This window comes from Chelonoidis abingdonii, unplaced genomic scaffold (genome assembly GCF_003597395.2).
Source record: "Chelonoidis abingdonii isolate Lonesome George unplaced genomic scaffold, CheloAbing_2.0 scaffold0008, whole genome shotgun sequence".
In the NCBI taxonomy this organism is placed as follows: Eukaryota; Metazoa; Chordata; order Testudines; family Testudinidae; genus Chelonoidis; species Chelonoidis abingdonii.
In genome coordinates this window covers 340144-352772 of record NW_027424269.1, presented here as the reverse complement: position 1 = coordinate 352772, position 12629 = coordinate 340144, and the positions used below count along the sequence as shown (strand labels likewise).

Sequence of the window (12629 nt, the reverse complement as noted above, 5' to 3'; positions counted from 1 at the left end):
GGAGAGGAGGTAAATAGCTTAATCTTCACTCTGCAGGGCAATTTGAAATGGGCAGCCACCTGAAGCATCCTGTCCCAAGCCACACTGTAAGAACCAGAGGTTAAATATTAGTGTTTTGAACTTGTATTACAGAGGATGGGGGCCCCTGTGTGCTGGGTGCAGTACGACACTTAGTGGCTTCGCTTGAGCTTGCAAACCAAAATGCATAGACCATCTGTTGGCTGGGGAGAAGAATACAACCTGTCTATAAAATTAATGCAGTTATTTATATACACGTGAGTGTCAATAGTATAAAAAATAAGTATCCCTGATAGACCTCCTCCTGTTAAAAATACTCACTGCAGAAAGTAGAATCCCAGCTTTTAAAATAATTCTCTAGTAACACAAAAAGCTCCCATCTATAGACTCACCAAATTACAACAGAAATTTAAAGCAACAATTCTTAATAAATAAAACCAAAATACTGAATACTTGAAAATAAAAGTGTTATAAAGACCACTTTAAAAGAGTTCAACTGATTCTACTTTTGAACCACAATAGTCTCCCCAAGGGGAGGTGCACCGTTCCTGGAGGTACTGCAATACCAGGTCGATGCGTGGAGTGGATGGAGCAAGCTCCTAATCCATCTCCCTGTTCCAAAAAACCATTTAATATATAGTTCTCAGATAGAGAACATATCAGATATTAAACTGATAAGAACAGATTTAAAAGTTTATTAGAAAATATTAAATAAAGGTGATACAAAGAGTTTGATGTGTCAGTCATTGGTCATCGGGGGAAACATACAGAGTATGGGGGGACGCTGGCAATTGGTTATGGTTCAGCATATAATACATACAGCCTGTAATGTCCCCAATGGCGGGGTGTACGGTGGGTGGGGTCAAGATATAGTAGGGGGCAGTGAGGGTACATCATCATATAGTGGGCCTTACACACAGTCATGGGTATGAAGTAAGCGGGCCGGGTAATGGGGACAGGGTGACCTCACGTGGTGGAATCCAGATTGGTAAGTTCAGGACTCAGGGATATGGTTAGTAGGGGGGTTGTAAGGGTTTCCCCCCTCCCCCCGTGGGTGCATGGAGCCACATCGGCTCACTCCTGGTATTGGCGGTGGCCGGTGATGTGTTCAATGTAAATGTCTCTAGACCACCGGATAGTGTCCGAGACCATCAAGCGTCTCATGAGTCGCGCATAGCGACGGCCCACCCCACAGGCCCTAAGCACACGTTCGTTCCAGGGGTCCCAGGCGCCCAGCGCCCCGACGATCAGAGCGTCGGTGTAGACCTCGTAGCCCTTCGCCGCAAGGGTGTCAGTCAAGGGGGCGTATTTCTCGAGTTTGCGGGCTCGGGCTTCGCGGAACGCCGGGGTCCTGTTCTCGAACGGGATCGTCACGTCGACGAGGATGATCTTTTTCCGCTCCTCGTCCGTGACGACGATGTCTGGGCGCAGCGGGCTGTCGGTGCCGGGGATGGTGCGGTTGACGCAATCTCACCGAGGTGTGGGGCGATGGCCTTCACTAGGCGGTCCTGGACGGCGTTGTGGCGCAGCTGCCAGGCTCTGGCGTGGGGTTTGCAGCTGCACAGGACGTGGGCAGGGGTCTCCAGGGTGTACCCGCACTTCCTGCAGCGCTTGTCCCGGTTCCCGTGGCGGACGGCTCCGTTGAGCGGGACGCAGTTCAGCCGGGCGCGGTGTATGAAGCGCCAGTCGGCGAAGCGGGTGAAGCTGCCCGCGGGGAGGAAGTGGTTGCTGGAGTCCCACTTGCTGGTCACCTCAAAGGCCTTGCCCTGGTCGGGTTTTTTCCTCAGGGTGTCCACGTAGAGCGCGTGGACGGCGGCCTTCAGGGACTTCTCCAGCACGCCTCTGGCTCCGGGGCTGACGGTGATGCTGCCCTCCGTCCCGATCTGCGGCACCAGAACTCCCAGCTCCTGTCGCTCCTCGCTCCATACCCAGCGGCAGCCCAGTCGCTTCCCTAGTCGGCGCGTGCGTTGCGGGCGCGGGACCACAGCGAGGCGTTGTCCCACCTGTCTCGGCCGAATTCGCCGTCCAGGGAGCCGCTCAGGAAGGTGGCTACATCCTGGCCGGAGGGAGGCCTGCCGATTCGGTGCTCGTGGTAGCGGGTGCAGGGCGGTCGCCGCGACGCTCTTAACTGTGGTGTCCGGGCACGTCAGGAGGCGGAAGGCGTGCGTGATGACCGCGATGTCACAGAGGTCTCCCATGCGGGGGACGTTGGCGCCACCGTGTCTGTGAGCAATATAGATGAGCTCGTTGCTGGCTCTCTGAGGCAGGGACAGCCACTTTTTGACCAGCTGCCGGATGGTGTTGTCTGCCTTGTTGAGGGGCACCTTTGCCACGGCGGAACCTCTCAGGACGAAGGCGATGCGGGGATCAGGAAGGTGTTGAGGGCGTTGATCTTCTGCCATGGGCCAGCAGGGATGCGTCGATCTTGGCAGCGTCCTGCAGGATCTCCCGGATGGTGTCCTCGGGGGTCTGCCGGACGCGGACGCCCGTCGGCGTGCCGAGGTGTTGGTACGCCTGCCCTTCGGCCAGGGGAACGACGGGCTTGCCCTGGATCTGGAACTCCGTCGCCAGCACCGAGTCTCTTTTGCTCCCGTCGACGTGGAGGGACGCGCACTTCTTGGCATTGAAGCGGAGACCCGTCCAGTCGGCGGCTCTCCCCATGGTGTCGAGCATACCCTGGAGCCTCTCGGGGTCGTCCGCGATCAGGACCAGGTCATCCGCATAGGCCAAGACGCTCACCCTCTCGCCGTGCAGGTCGAGGCCGTCAGCGCCGTTGGAGATCGCTCGCAGGAGTGGCTCCATGGCCAGGTTGAAGATGATTGGGCTGAGGGGGCAGCCCTGCTTTACGCCGCTGTGGATCGGGATCTCAGCGGTTTCCCCTTCACCGAACGGATGGTGGTGCTGCAGTGCTCGTAGAGATCCCGGATCAGGCAAAGGAAGGTCTCTGGCATCCCGAACTCCCGTAGAGTGTTGAAAATGTGGTGGTGGGGGATGGAGCCGAAGGCGTTGGACAGGTCGAGCCACGCTATCGCGCACTGCTTCCGCGCCCTCTTGGCCATCTGGAGGGTGGTCTGGAGCAGGAAGTTGTGCTCGTAGCACCCCTCTGACGGCATGAAGCCCTTCTGGGCCGGGCTGATGGCTCCCCCGGTCGACGCCCACTCCGTGATCCTGGCTGCCAGGCAGCCGGCGTAGAGCTTGTACATCGTGGAGCAGAGGGAGATGGGTCTCCAGTTGCTGGGGTCGTCTCGCTCGCCCTTTTTGTGGATCAGGACGGTCATGGCCTTCTTCCAGGAGGGGGACCTGCCAAAGCGCCGGCACAGGTTGAAGATGCTGGAGAGCACGAGGCAGCCGGGGTCTCGCTTCCTGAGCAGGCTGTAGGGGATGCCGTCCTTTCCGGGCGCGGTGTTCTTTGTTCTGGACAGCCTGGCTGCCACCTCTTTAGGAGTGAAGTCGGCCTCTAGGTTGTCTGAGTCGGTGAGGTGGGGCAGGGGGCCGAGGCACTCCGGGCGCGGCGCGTCGTTCCTGGGCGTGCCGCCAAACACTCCCAGGAAGTAGCTGTAGAGGCGCTCGGGGGATGGTGCAGTAGGACGGGGGACCGTCGAGGACCTCTCGCATAGCCTTGGGGCGGTTTGTCCTGTAGAGTTTCTGTATCTTGGAGGCTGCTGCTGGGTCGTAGCGGTTGGTGTTCCTCCTTCTGGTTCCCCTGGAGGTGGCGGCGTGGGTTTCGGGGCGGGCCGTCTGAGGCAGGCTGGGTGGCCACTTGGTTCGGTGTCCTCCAGAGGCTGCCTCTGCGGATAGCTCGTGGGTGAGCTTGTCGATGAGTGAGTCGAAGTCGCCGAAGGAAGCTGCCGCTTGGAGCTCCCCATCCAGGCGGCCTGCCATGGTGTGGCTGGCCTATCCTTCAGCCGCCGTTCCTCGGTTCCCTCGACCGGTGCGGGCGGTGGGTTTGCCGCGTGATCGGCGGACTGTCTCACTCGCGGCTCAGGGGGGCTTTCAGTTGGTTCTTGTGGAAGGGTCACTGCCGGGGTGGCACCGTTGTTGGTGGGACTTGGTTCGGGCTGGTGGGTGTGGAGGTGGCACCTGATCTTTTGTGCGCGGTTGTTGCCATCTGGTGGGCAACTGCCGGGGCATGCGACCTTCTGGCGGCAGGGATCGGCCTGGCGTCTTTTGGGGCCGTGTCGGACCGCCTGATGATGGGGGATTGGTGGTGCGGTCTGGTCGTGGCGGTGGCTCCTGCAGCAGTGGCAGTGCGCGTGGCAGTCTGGGGGGTGGCTCCTGCTCCTCCGGCGTGTGCGGCTCGTAGTGCGGATGGGGGAGTCGCGTCGGTTCCCCTTGCGACTGGTGTTCGTGCGGTTGTCCGGGGGCCAGCGGTGGTGCCTCCGGGGGCAGATTCTCGGGTGGCCACGTATGGTGGAGCGCTGGCCCTTCTTGGGGTGGGGTCGCGTTGGTTGGGTCTCGGGAAGGCGCTGAGATGTCTCAGCTCGGAGAGCTTTTGAGCGACTTGCGAGGATGTGGGTGTAAACCTGTTGGCAGGGACTCGGCTGGCGTCTCTTTCTGCGGCAGGAGTCGTCTTGGCAGCAGGGCCCCGGTCCACTCGCTCGGGGACTGGGGTAGGTTTCTGGGCAGCTGCTGGCGGGGACGTTTTGTTCCCTCGTGGCGTAGGAGCAGCGGGCCGGGGCACAGGCTGGCGAGGGATTCGGGCCGGAACTGCTGTTGTGTTGGCTTTCTTGCAGCTGAGCTGGTGTGCCTTGCATTTCTTCTAGGACTCGAAGGGCAGGCTGCAGAGGGCGCAGCTGAAGGCGGTGGACTTGCTGTGGATCTTTCTCAGATGCCTGGTGACCCCTCCGAGGAGATGGAAGCGTCGAGGCGGCTGGCAGATGGGGCAGATGAGTGCATCCGCGGCAAGGGGGTAGCTGAAGTAGACGGTGTCTGAGGCTGAGTGGTCATCTGGTGGGGTGTCCCGCTGGGGGTCAGAGGGGCTGCCCCTCGGCGGCGGGGGTTGCTGGAGCGCAGGAAGAGGTGCGTCTGGTGACTGCGGGAGAGCGGGAGGGCCATCTCTTGGCAGCTGGAGCAGCTGGTGACCGCGGGCAGTCTGCAGGGACTGGATTGCGCGCTTAGGTCCGCGGGGAGGCAGTCTCCCGGTGGCTTTGGCTGCTAGTTGGCAGGGTGGGGCTCCCCTGGCTGGTTGCAGGGGGGCTCGATGCCTGGAGGTAGCCCCTGTCTGTACTGTTGGCTCTTGGTGGCTGAAACTGCTGGTAGCACGGAGGGAGGTCCTCTGCAGTGGAGGTGGAATAAGGGTGTTTCCCTGCCCCTGGGATGGCTTGCACGCGGCGGGCAGTCTCCCGGTGCCAGGGTCTGCCATGTGCGGGTCCGCTTCCTGCAACACAGAAGGAGCTCCCCCGGTCGCCGCGAGCGGCGGCGGCCGGGGTGCGGGGCCAGCAGCTCCGGCGCGTGCGGACGCCGGGGCGCTCCCGGAGCTCCCCCGCCGCTCCGACAGCTGCAGCCCAGGGGGAGAGAATTCCCCATCGGCGGGGGCGGGTGCCGAAGGCGCGCCACAGGCTCCCCGGGCAGTGGTAAACCAGCCGCGGGCAGGGCCCCGGTGACCGGGGAGTGGCGGCCTAGGCACGCAGCGGGGCCCCCCCGGCAGCGGCAACCCAGAAGAGCGGGAATCCCCCACCGGCCCGGGGACGCGGCGCGAGGCACGCCGTAGGGCTCCCCGGGCGGCGGCAACCCAGCCGCGGGCAGGAGTCCCCTGGCGGGCCGGGCGCAGGCGGTAGGAAGACGCGCGGGGCCCCCGGGCACGCAACGCAGTGGAGCGGAATCCCCCAGCGGCCCGGGGGCGTGGCCGAGGCACGCCGCAGGGCTCCCCGGGCACGCGGACCCAGACCCGGGGCCGGAGTCCCCCGCGACCCGGGCGGCGGCGGTACAAGCACGCCGTAGGGCTCACCGCGGCAGCAGGTATAGCTCGGACTGGGGGCTGGAATCCCCTGGCGCCCGATCGGCGCGGCGAGACACCCAGGCTACCGCCGGCCGCCCGGCGGCTGCGGCAGGACGCGGCAGAGTCCCCGGCGGCACGGGAAAAAGGCCAGAGCGCGTGTTGGGACCCCCCGGCCACGCGAAACAGCTGGGCCGCAGGGCTAGGCATCGCCAGGCGGCTCCACCGCCGGAGACCACGTTGCGGTTCTCCCCGGTAAGGTAAGCTACAGCGGCGGCCGGGGCGTGGAGCACGGCTCCGGTCGGGGACCAGCAGCGGGGGGAACACGCGCGGGGCTCTCCAGGAAGCGCACCCGGCCCAGCGGCACGGGACCGGGATCCCCCCGAGTAGGAAGATGGTGGGTCGCGGGGGGTCCCCCGCTGGGGCTCATGGGGCACTCCCCCGTCCTTGGAGAGCAGCACGGGCGCTTTTTCGGGTAGCTCAACGCCTTGGAGCAGCGTCCGGCTGTGGCGGCAAGCTGGGAGGGTAGCGGGACTCAGCACCCGGCAGGGCCGAGGTCATGGGACGGTCTGTGGCTGTGCGTTGTCCCGGGGGTGATTCCTCCCGCGGAGGAGCGTGGGGTGCAGGCTCTGGGCTGTGGCCATCGGGTTCCTGCTGGTGCGGGGAGCTCGGCGAGGCAGGCTCTGGAAGGCTGCAGCTGCGGCGAGTAGCCGGGGGCTCCTCAGGCAGCGGGAGCGCTGTAGGGCGGTCTTGGTCTTCTGCTACTGGAGCGGCAGTGGTAGGAGCTTTTCTCGGCGGCGGCGTTCCGGCGGGTTGAGCAGTGTGGTATAGCACACGTGCAGCTGTATCGCGTGGGGACATCCTTCCTGGTCTCTCCCTGCCTCTTGACTCCGGTCTGGTCGGGTACCTGGAATACAAGGGAAGCACACGGGAGCCTCTGGAGAGCGACACCGAGAGCCTGCAGCGTGCAGTACTACACGCTTCAGAGGGTTCGATGCTTTGCGTTCTGTTTAGGAGCAGCAGAGTGCATCTTTAACCACCACCATCAGGGTAGTAAGTATAGTAAATCTTAATCAGAAATAAATTAAACTGATAAGAACAGATTTAAAGTTATTAGAAATATAAATAAAGGTGATACAAAGAGTTTCGTGTCAGTTCATTGGTCATCGGGGGGAACATACAGAGTATGGTGGGACGCTGGCCATTATGTTATGGTTCAGCATATAATACATACAGCCTGTAATTCCCCAATGCGGGGGTACGGTGGGTCAATTTATGTGAGGGGGCCAGTGAGGGTAACATCCTATTTAGTGGCTACACACAGTCATGGATGAGTAAGCGGGCCGGGTAATGGGGACAGGGTGACCCTCACGTGGTGGGATCCAGATTGGTAAGTTCAGGACTCAGGGGATATGGTTTGGTAGGGGGGTTGTAAGGGTTTCCCCCTCCCCCCCGTGGGTGCGTGGAGCCACATCGGCTCACTCCTGGTATTGGCGGTGGCCGGTGATGTGTTCGATGTAAATGTCTCTAGACCACCGGATAGTGTCCGAGACCATCAGGCGTCTCATGAGTCGCGCATAGCGACGGCCCACCCCACAGGCCCTGAGCACACGTTCGTTCCAGGGGTCCCAGGCGCCCAGCGCCCCGACGATCAGAGCGTCGGTGTAGACGTCGTAGCCCTTTGCCCGCAGGGTGTCAGTCAAGGGGGCGTATTTCTCGAGTTTGCGGGCTCGGGCTTCGCGAAACGCCGGGGTCCTGTTCTCGAACGGGATCGTCACGTCGACGAGGATGATCTTTTTCCACTCCTCATCCGTGACGACACTTGATCTTAGCTCATAGAGCCGAGAAGCGATATTTTACATTGAAATATTTTGCAGCCCTCCCATTCGTACAGCTCTCTATGTGACAGGGACACATGCCAGCGAGAGCCACTAACGCCATAGCAATTCTTTGACAACTCTAATCTAATCATACTTCCTTCACCTAATCGCTCCATTTTTACCATTCAAAACAAACTGCCTCCTGCCTGAAAATTCAGCTTCAAAACTATTGTTCAGGCTTGTTAGCTGTCGCCTCAGTCGCTCCTTTCTCTGCCTGAAAGATACTTTCTATTTGCATGAAGCCAGCCGCTTGGCTGCAACATGCTGACGACATCGGGTTGCTAACCCTATCGTTGCAACTTTAGACTTGCTGCCCTGCTCGCTTCCCCTACAGCACACATGATTGTCTTCCCTTTATCAAGGAAGGAAGATCTTAAACAGTACTTAATTTGTAATGAAAGAGGTGCCGGGGCTCAAGCAATTTTTTTTACATTCATAACTGATGCAGCAAGCCCAGAAGTGCCAGAACTATGAACTGCCAAGTCTAGAGGTCCTGGGGCTCAGCCCTGGCACAAATTAAGCACTGATATTTACCCTACTCAAGTGCCTGAGCCTGTACACCTGACCCAAACAAGTCTGTAGGCCCAACACAGAAGACAGATAAGTTAGAGCATGAGGAAAGCGAAAGAAATGTTTGTGTTTTGGTGTAAGCAGCACAAGGGAGGATGGGAGTCTCTGAACGAATATTTTTCTTCGCTCTACACTCACCTGAGAGATGATGTTCATTCTGCAGATAATTAGTAGGATATTACTGAGGGGTTGTCAAACCTGATTTGTATGTAAGCCCTCTGTGCAGGGACTAGGTGACCAGACAGCAAATGTGAAAAATCAGGACGGGGGGTAATAGGCACTTATATAAGACAAAGCCCCAAATATCAGGACTGTCCCTAGAAAATCAGGACATCTGGTCACCCTAACAGGGACTGTCTTTTTGTTGTGCATTGAAACAGAGGTTTGAGTTGCATTTTAACAAGGCTGTGTCTACGCTAGCACTTTGGTGAGTAAAACTTTTTTGTTGGTCAGGAGTGCGAAAAAAATACCATCCCCCACCCCGACAGACATACGTTGCACTGACGGAAGCACCGGTGTGGACAGTGCTGTGTTGGTGGGAGACGCTCTCCCCCCATCATAGCTCCCGCCACTCATTGGGGGCGGTTTAACTATGCCGACAGGAGAAAGCTACGCTGTGGCACGGCTCTGCCACTGTAAAGTCTGTCATGTAGATGTAGCCTGAGTTTCTCCCTTTGGCTCTCAAACCCCCGCTGACATGCTTTACCCTACCCTTTCCCAACTGCAAACTCTCATTGGAAATGTCTCAGTGGTACTCTAATCAAGTTGTCTTTATATTAACTTGCTTCAGCACTTTGCAAAAACAGTAGTGCTTGACACTGTGTCAAATTAGCTGATGTCAGCCGACGTGTACAATAAAGAGAACTTTTGTTTTATTGTGTGGGGAAAAAAATAAAGTCAGCAGCTGTTTACTGCATATGCACAGATGCACTAGGTTTTTTTTTTTAAAAAGAACACCTTAAACAAAAACGCAAGCTTGTGGACCATGTCAACTTTAGGGCGACAGCACAATAAACACTTAGACATATGAGTATCTAGGCCATTGAGTTTTAAAGTTACTCACATGCCTAAACGTCTACAAGAAAAAGGGATATTTAAACACCAACATTAGAAAAGTGAACCACCAAAAATATGCCCTGGGTTTGTTTGTTTTTTTGTTTGTTTTTAACAGAATATTGCTTGGAAGATGGGAAACATTCATAGAATTATAAGGTTAACAGAATTATAGGACCGCAAATCTCGACTGAGATCGTGTCTGGAGCAGAGCACTGACAATCCGTCATCAGATTTTGTTTTCAAAAATGCCTTCAGGTAATGTCTACAGCTGTTGAACTTCAATCCAAGCACTTTATATATGAAAGCAAAACCTCAAAAAAAGGGAAATCTGGACAAAATTCTCAGAAGTTGGGGATCCGAAAAAATGAAGGCACCCAAAAATAGGTGGACTCTTGGCAGAATTGCCAACCGCTGAATTCAAAGAATGAGGAGTTAAATTCTAATTGGCCTTGACTCTGCAATTTGAGTTCAACTGTTGGCCAATAATATTTCAGGGCAGCTGGGCCCTTCTGCCAAGTGTCCACTTATTTTTGGATGACACACAAAGCTTGAACACATCCTCGATGTCCTTCCCAGACTGATTTTGGTCTGTTAACTTTTACTCCTACGGGAATTCTGCACCCACAGTGCGATGCAGAATTTGCTCAGAAATTAATATTATGTGCAGAATTTCCTTCCCTTTCCTCCCCACAGAAATGGTGCAGAGCCCAACTTGGAAATAGAAGTCAGTGCCGGGGAGGGAACTGCAGGGTTCTGAGCAGCTGCAGTTCCTAGCATGCCCTGAAAGAAGGAGGTGGTGTGCAAGAAACACCTTACAAGCCTGAGATCCAGAATCAGGCTGTTTCTCCCTCTGGATCCCTGGGTTCTGGAGGTAAAGGTGTGACAAAGTGGGAATGTTCTTAATGTGTTCTTTGAATACTGAGTGGGGAGTATTGACCTGGGAAGGTTGCAGGGGAGTTTTGCTGGGACTGTCTGCATGGGGGACGGGAGACTTTCCTTGAGGGAGAATACCTGAGCACGTAACATAAGAAACTAGGAAGGGGGTTGTTGGCCCGGTGACACCTGTGCCCGGGAAACTGGACAAAGGCTGGGGGAGGCTGAGTGAGACAGCTGGAGGGAGTTTCAGTTTGGAGCTGGTTGGGAAAATGGAGGGGAGCCCAGATGGGGCTCTGGCCTCCTTGCCTCCCCTCTCCCCCTCCTCAGATGGACCTAACTGAGAGGGTCTTGTTGTCTGTACCTGCAAGACCTGTCTTGGGCTTCATTCCTGTTGTGTAAATAAACCTTCTGTTTTACTCGCTGGCGAAGAGTTACATCTGACTGCAAAGCGGGGGTGCAGGACCCTCTGGCTTCCTCAGGACCCCCCTGGGTGGATTCGCCGTGGGAAGCGCATGGAGGGGGAGAGGATGCTGAATGCTCCAAGGTCAGACCCAGGAAAGTGGAAGCTATGTGAACTTCTTGCCCTGGAGGCAGTCTGCTCACAGAGAGGAGACTTCACCAGAGGCCTGACTGGCTTCATAGGGAGCAGTTCCAGAGCATTGCCCGGGGACTCCGTGACAAGGGGGTGTGAGTGTCTGGGCTGGGGGCACGGCTGGCTCTGGTGGGAAGGGCGATGCGGGTGTCTTGGCTGGGGCGGGCCTGCAGCTGAGCTCTGCTGGTGAGGGTGTTTGGACTGAGGGAGGGGAGCCTGCAACCAGGCTCTGCTAGGGAGAGAGAGTGTGTGTTTGGGCCCTCGGGGGGCCTGTGTACGCACGCTCAAAAGCTTGTCTCTCTCACCAACCAAGGTTGGTTCAATAAAAGATATTACCTCCCGCACCTTGTCTCACTAATGCTTGAAGAGGCAGTTGGAAAGAAAGCTCAGAAATTGAACATCCCTCCATGCAGGCAGTTCCTCTTCCTGGGAACACTCTCTTCCTCCCCAGCTCTGCTGGCATCCTAATTTGAGGACTTCCCCACCCCGAACCATGAGCTGGAGCCTTCTTTCCAAGACCTAGCACCTTCCACGTAAAACAGGAGCTTCTCTCTGCAAAAGATAAGGTCAAGAGCATTAAGATCATCACTAGACACTCAGCCATGCTGCACCAAGAGCTGCTCTATCTCTACTGGGTTCCTCTTCTTCTGTTGGGCACAACTGTGCATCCGCAGTCCAGCATCTACAGTTCTGCTGTCTCCGAGGGGCTGTGACAGGGTTTACCCAGGACCAGCCTGTGACATTGCATTCCATATGCTTTATGGAAGTATGCGAATGAATATGACATAACTGGAATATGCTTATGCTAAATACCCCTTGTATGGTGTCATTAGAAAGCTTGTAATCTACTAAGTGTGTTCATCCTATTTGTTTGCATGTATTCTTTCTATATCTGGAGTTAGAAGAATAAGATATAAACTTGTATCACTGATGTAAACACATTAAGTGGAGGCCTTAAGGGTGCTCCAGAGACAATCAGTTGTAAATGGCCTTAGTTACTTGAAAGCCTTCCTGTGTAGGTGTGGGCCAGCCCATGGGGAATGGAGAGCGGGGGTGGGGGGAGTGTCTTACAGTGACATGTGACCATGTCAGCTGATAATAGAATCCATCTTAAATCTGGTACTTTTCCATTTAGAAGGAAGGGTGGGAACCCAGAGAGACAAAAGATTCCCACCTTGTGCCAAAGCTACAGAAAGGGGTGGAGCAGGACAAAGGGGGCTGCCAGTCATGAGAAAACCCCTGCTTACCACCTGAGAGGTCTGCAGGAACTAACAAGGACTGTACCAGGGGAAAGGATTGGGCCTAGACTAGGAAGGCGTCTAGTCTGTGAAAGAAGTTTATCGGAACATATCTGAGGGTGAGCTATTGCCTGTAATCAGTGTCTTAGTGTATTAGGCTTAGACTTGCGTGTTTTATTTTGCTTTGTGGCTTACTTTGTTCTGGCTGTTATTACTTGAAACCATGAAATCCTACTTTTTGTACTTAATAAAATCACTTTTGTTTATTAATAAAGTCAGAGTAAGTGATTAATACCTGGGGGAGCAAACAGATGTGCCCATCTCTCTATCAGTGTTATAGAGGGCGGACAGTTTATGGATTTACCCTGTATAAGCTTTATACGGAGTAAAACGGATTTATTTGACGTTTGGATCGCTTTGGGAACTGATTGGATCCAATTGGATCCCATTGGGTGCTGGAGCCA

At 56.2% G+C, this 12629-nt stretch overlaps 1 non-coding gene across 1 annotated transcript; it reads right to left on the bottom strand.

Annotated features, from left to right (window-relative positions):
- Positions 1-550: 550 nt before the first annotated feature.
- Positions 551-739, bottom strand: LOC116836350 (U2 spliceosomal RNA). Its single transcript, XR_004376440.1, has one exon. It is a non-coding gene; the product is annotated as a U2 spliceosomal RNA (small nuclear RNA).
- Between the last annotated feature and the right edge of the window lie 11890 nt (positions 740-12629).